The sequence below is a fragment of the Quercus suber genome, unplaced genomic scaffold (assembly GCF_002906115.3).
Source record: "Quercus suber isolate HL8 unplaced genomic scaffold, Cork oak 2.0 scaffold_365, whole genome shotgun sequence".
Taxonomy (NCBI): domain Eukaryota; kingdom Viridiplantae; phylum Streptophyta; class Magnoliopsida; order Fagales; family Fagaceae; genus Quercus; species Quercus suber.
In genome coordinates this window covers 513,777-519,776 of record NW_027069817.1, presented here as the reverse complement: position 1 = coordinate 519,776, position 6,000 = coordinate 513,777, and the positions used below count along the sequence as shown (strand labels likewise).

The 6,000-nt window shown below is 34.6% G+C and overlaps 1 long non-coding RNA gene across 1 annotated transcript; it reads left to right on the top strand.

Annotated features, from left to right (window-relative positions):
• The first annotated feature begins 3,279 nt into the window (after nucleotides 1-3,279).
• On the top strand, nucleotides 3,280-4,245 carry LOC136061942 (uncharacterized). The gene is made up of 3 exons (XR_010623787.1): nucleotides 3,280-3,412; nucleotides 4,008-4,030; nucleotides 4,132-4,245. It is a non-coding gene; the product is annotated as an uncharacterized LOC136061942 (long non-coding RNA).
• The last annotated feature ends 1,755 nt before the right edge of the window (nucleotides 4,246-6,000 follow it).

Sequence of the window (6,000 nt, the reverse complement as noted above, 5' to 3'; positions counted from 1 at the left end):
ATGGATTTCGAGGTTACCGTTTATGATAATGTTCTTTTTCATAGGAAAAGGATTCACTGACTGGTGTTCGAGATCTCCATTTATAAGTGACGTCTTGTTCGTCGTCAGAACTATCATCGGAGTATGAAGAAGTCTGCCTCCTCTTTGCATGGCACAACTCCCTTTTTAGCTGGTCAATCTCTAGTTGCATGTTTTTATTCTTCTTTGCATGAGACACGTGACTTCCACCTTGTGGCTAGCTTCAGTCAGTATGCGTAGTATGTACACTACCTTCACGATCACGTCTTTGCTCCAAGTTGAGAAAAGGATCAACGTATTGGGATGCCCTGGATTCTACTGGTTGTTACCCTAGTTCAGCCATCATCAACTGTTGTTTCTACTCTCGCTCAAGCTCTTCCTACAGACGGTGCCAATTGTAAGGTCTATATTTGTAGCCCAAACCCAAGAGGTATGGAATATAAGCCCAACAAGCCTAATACAAGGAATTTGTAAAGAGTGGGTGAAAGAACTGAGCTGTTTGTGAACTAAACAATAGTTAATCAATGTTTAACAGATAAATAAGTGCAAGAACAAACTTGAAACTTTAATAAATTGTTGTCCAAAGAGACCAACTTTTGTTTATATCGTACTTAGAACTACAGTAAACCTTATTTCTCTCTTCCTTTCTTTTCTTTTCTTTTTTTTTTCAATCCCCATACTATGAGATGTCTCTTACATTTATATAGTTTTCTTTTAGACTATCCTGATCGTCTACTTGTTCTTCATCTAGACGTTCACTTGAGTATATGTCTCATCAGTTATCTTCGCCGGTTCTCCATGAGTGGTGGTAACTGTGACTGCACTGTTCAAGGGTCTTCTTCACATTAATGCGGCCAAAAAAGTTGCTACAGTGCATTTAATGCAGTTGTAGCAGCTTTTCCTTTAGATATTTCTCCGTTCTTATCATCTTTATTCATGCCTGAAGTTCATCCTTATCGTTAGAACTACTAGGAAGATCACCTAAACCACTCAAGTATTTGCTTGACCGATGTCCCTCATATCCGAGGAGGACATACTCCTCGGACTATAATACTCTATCACTTCTTTGCATGGTTCTCCAGTTCAGGGCCTTTCCCAATCATTTGCTTCTCCTCGGACGTACCCATATCTTCAAATAGAGTCGAAGGCCCAATATATAAATTTTGGGCTTTTATCCCCACACATATATATATATATATATATATGAAAAAGTGAGGCTAGGAAATGCACAGATTAAACAATGGAGGCAATATCAATTTTGATCATTTTTTTTAACTACCTATTTTGTAGTTTTACATGATTCATGTTTTTCCAAAACATATTGATTTTCTGGGAAATTGGCAGAAAATGTTATAATTGATGAATATGCATTTTCTTTGTGGTAAATATCTTCACACTACATAAGCACAATTTCAGCGATCTATCATGTTGATGCAAATTTATTTGTTTTCTTGGCATTAATTCATAGGTATTTAGCAAAACAACATTATAGTATTTTTTGTTAATTATATATGATAAGATTTGGAACCTATGTCATCCGTTTCATAATAATTGATGTTTTGGCTTAAAGCTTTAAGCCAAAACAGCAATGGATTTCTTTTTTATTATTGGTTTTTTGGTACAAAGGTTTTTAAATATGTGAATGAAAAGGTTGGTTGGCTATGGTTTGTCCACATTTTAGTGGAGTCACTGTTAGCATGTCCCTTTGGACACAAAATCACAAATGCAACTTGACTCACTATGTGAGTAACAATGCAAAAATGCAAGTATTTCAAGCACTTCCGTTCGTCTTTTTGTTGTTGAAAATCCAATTAGCCTTATTATTAGGAGAAGGTATCTCATACCCTTGTTATATTGTTATATTGTGTCTCAAAGTACATGAGTCCCGTATTGTGAGACATTTATTGCATGTAGCACATTCAAGAGATAGTATGGCCATAAGAATTACATTACATTCCATTATTAAATTGCGTTTTTTTTTTAAGAACCAAATTATTATTATTATTATTATTTTGAGAAACAACCAAATTATGTTAAGTTAGAATACTTATTAAGATACCACCGTACATCTTTGGTGCGATGATCATTTCACAAGTATAAGTGTTTGTAAAGTGTGAAAGGGAGAGGGTAAGAGTCAAGGTTCAAGTCTCCAGGAGAGGACTTCATACACATATACATTTAGATTATGTTAGAATAAAATTTCTATCTTATAAAAAATATAAAATAATACTTATTAAGGATGAACTTAAGACTTAGGCTTAATGGATTTCAGTTATTTCAGGATAAAAAATTCTTAAAGGGGGAAAGTAAAAACAACAATTAAACTTGTAAAAAATTTCGAAGTAAAAGATTCTTAACTTATTTATAAGTGATAGAATAGATTTTTAGTACTTAAGTCTAACTTCGTCGATATTAAGTCTCAAAAAACCAACAAAAAAGATAACAAAATTAAACTCAAAGCACAAAATCCAAAGTAAATGAAATTAACAAATTTAAAATAATACACGTGTATATAGAAGAGAATTTTCCTCTTGACTTTTACGTGGTTTAAAAATATATTCATTAATGAAGGATAACTTCATTTAGAAATATGGTCATAAATGTTAAATAACAAATTTCATTTTGAATTTTAAAAAAAAAATCCTAAAATTTAGAATTTTTTTTCCCTTCACATTCAAAAAAAAAAAATTATAGTTACTGTTTATATCTAAAATTCATCATTTTTATTTTTTTGAAAAATAAAAATATATATTTCTAAATTATAATATATGCAAATTATTAACGTTTACCCAAAAAATAGAAGAGTCTTTAAATACACGCAACATGCGTGCTGAGAGATTAGTATATATTTCAACTGGACTTTTATTTAGTTCAAAAATAACTTCATTAATAAAGGGTAACTTTATTTAAAAATAGAGTTATAAATGCAAAATAACAAATTTCACTTTGAATTCAAATTTCATTTTCAAAAAATAAATTACAGTTATTATTTATCTCTGAAGTTTATCATTTTTATTTGTTTAAAAAATAAAAAATATATATTTCTAAATTATAATAAATACAAATTATTAATTTTTATTTAAAAATTAAAAAGCTTCAAAAAACACACCTTTTTTCTTTTACCCAAAAAAAAAAAAGAAAAATCGATATCCAGTTTTTATACAAATTATTTTTGCCAAATGCCGACCAAATATCCAAAATTTCCCTATACGTCATAAATAAACAATTTTAAAAAAAAAAAAGAAAAGAAAAAAAAAAGTGCTCAGTGATTCTCTCATTTTCTTTCTTTCTACTCGGACAGACACGCTTTCCGTCTCTCTCTTTTCTGATTTTGGACCCTGTGGCTGTGTTAGTGTTAGGGCTTCCGAGTTCACTCAGCGATTCACCTACCAAGGTCTGCTTTTTTATTTATTCCCTCTCCGATTTTCATTATCCTCTTTCTTCCTCCAAAATCTTCAGCCTAGGGCTTCCATTTTGATTTGGTTTTTCTTCTATTATACGAGTTTGTTTCAATTTCAACAGCGAAAATTAGGTTAATTTTTATGTTAACTTTTTAGGACTATTTGTTTCTTCTTCTTTTTTTATTTCGATAATTTTGTGAAACCTATGCTGTGCCATTTAGATTTAGAGAGAGAGAGAGAGAGAGAGAGAGCTGTAAACTTTGCATAATATGGAATCTGATAGTTCCTCTATATGACTCAGTTTGTGTTGGTATCTGAAACTTTTTCTATAAAATAAACTGAAAGTTGTTGTTGCAGCTGAAGAACAATTGTAGATTTTACATACATAGACACATGCATGTGTATTTATATGTATGTGTATGTATATTCATAGCTTCACATACATATTGTGTGTATGTGTAGTAAATAGAGACTTAGCATAGACACCCATATGCAAACTTACCCATGTGCAAACTTATAGTGATTGATATAAATTCAGTGACATTGAAGGGTTTTCTGATATGAGTTATTTTCATGAACTTGTTGTAGATGTCATACACAAGGGAAGGAAGGTTAGTTTCTTTCCAATGATTTTCCCTCCCATTTTAAGTACTTTTTGGTTCTATATACGAGTTATATGTATATAACTCTTTTGTTGTTTGCACCCCATTAGGTCTGTATCCCCACGGGACTCTGTTTCGCCTCCTGGGAGACGCCGTCGGTCAAGGTCACGATCATTGTCAAGGTCTAGGAGAAGTCGGTCCAGGTATTCAGTTGTTATGAATTTATCTAGTTCGAGCTTTAGGAGTGCATTCAAATAGATGCATCTTTACGCAAATGTTGTATAACATATGATGCTTGCTTTANACAATTGCAGTATAGGGCGAATATGCGTCTACGACAATGAAATCTACCTCTACTAACTCTGAACCAGTCTGTACAGATAGTCATATTTGGCCCTTCGGGATAATAAATCTTTCTTCAAAACTCACCAGGGGAGAACTGTATGGCGCTAGGTCATCAGGTTTTAAATTCAGCCCCTTATAGAGATCAGGGTACATTATTTCAGCTGTGCTGCCCTAGTCCACCATTACTCTTTTCACATCATACCCTCCAATTCTGAAGGTGATTACTAAAGTATCGTCATGGGGTTGGATGGTTCCAACCTTATCCTCATTCAAGAATCCAAGAATTGGTGGAATACTCGTTTTAGCTCTCTTAAGATCGTGATTAACATTTCCCGTGGGCAAACGAGCTACTGACATTACCCTAGATGGTCAAGATCCTGTTCTTCCTGGTGTGGCGAAGATGACATTAATAGTTCCCAAAGGGGGCCTTGAAGAATCATCCTTTCGAGTCTCTGAGTTCACCTGACTTCCTCGGCCACTGGAATGATGTAAGAGTTGTTTCAATTTACCCTCGCAGACAAATTAATCCAAATGATCCCACAGGCTCTTGCAATCTTCTGTGGTATGCCCATGGTCCTGATGGTACTAGCAATAGAGATTATGATTATGCCTTTCAGGGTTTCCCACCATCTTATTTGGCCACTTAAAGAACAGTTCATTCTTAATCTTTTCCAAAACTTGATGTACTGGGTCTCTAAATATAGCGTTGACTGCTTGAAGATTTGCTAATCCTGATTGCCCAGCAAAATCCCTACACAACTTCTTATTATTGTATCTATCCGACTTGAAATCTCTCATCTTTTAAGGGACAACCTTGTCCTTTCCTTTCCTTTACTGCTGATCTTCTTCAACTCTCTTATACTTATCAATCCTGTCCATCAGTTGATGCACACTGGTGACAGGTTTTCTAATCAGAGACTTTCTTAAACCATGGTCGGCGGGGAGGCCCAGCTTAAACGTATTAAGGGCCACTTCATCAAAATCGCCTTCCATCTTGTTGAACATCTCTCAGTACCTATCTGAGTACGTTTTCAAGGTCTCACCCTCTTGCATGCTCAAGGATAGCAATGAATCTAAGGGCCAAGTAACTCTTCGACATGTGACAAAACGGGAACCAAATGCTTGAGTGAGTTCTTTGAAGGAATTAATGGAATCTGCTTTCAGGCTATCAAACCATCTCATCGTAACTGGTCCCAGACTAAAGGGAAAAATTTGCACATCAAAACTTCATCCTTGGAGTGGACAGCCATCCTTTGGTCGAAGTGGCACACATACTCTATAGGGTCTATTCTTCCATTATAGATAGTGAGCATCTGTTGATGAAAACGACGAGGAAGCCTTGCCTCTTCAATCCTACATGTGAAAGGCGATCTGGAGATTTGGTTCAAGGCCTTGCTCATAGCATCATTCCCTATGCCTCCACGTGATGGATTTCGAGGTTACCGTTTATGATAATGTTCTTCTTCATAGGAAAAGGATTCACTGACTGGTGTTCGAGATCTCCGTTTATAAGTGACGTCTTGTTCGTCGTCAGAACTATCATCGGAGTATGAAGAAGTCTGCCTCCTCTTTGCATGGCACAACTCCCTTTTTAGCTGGTCAATCTCTAGTTGCATGTTTTTATTCTTCTTTGC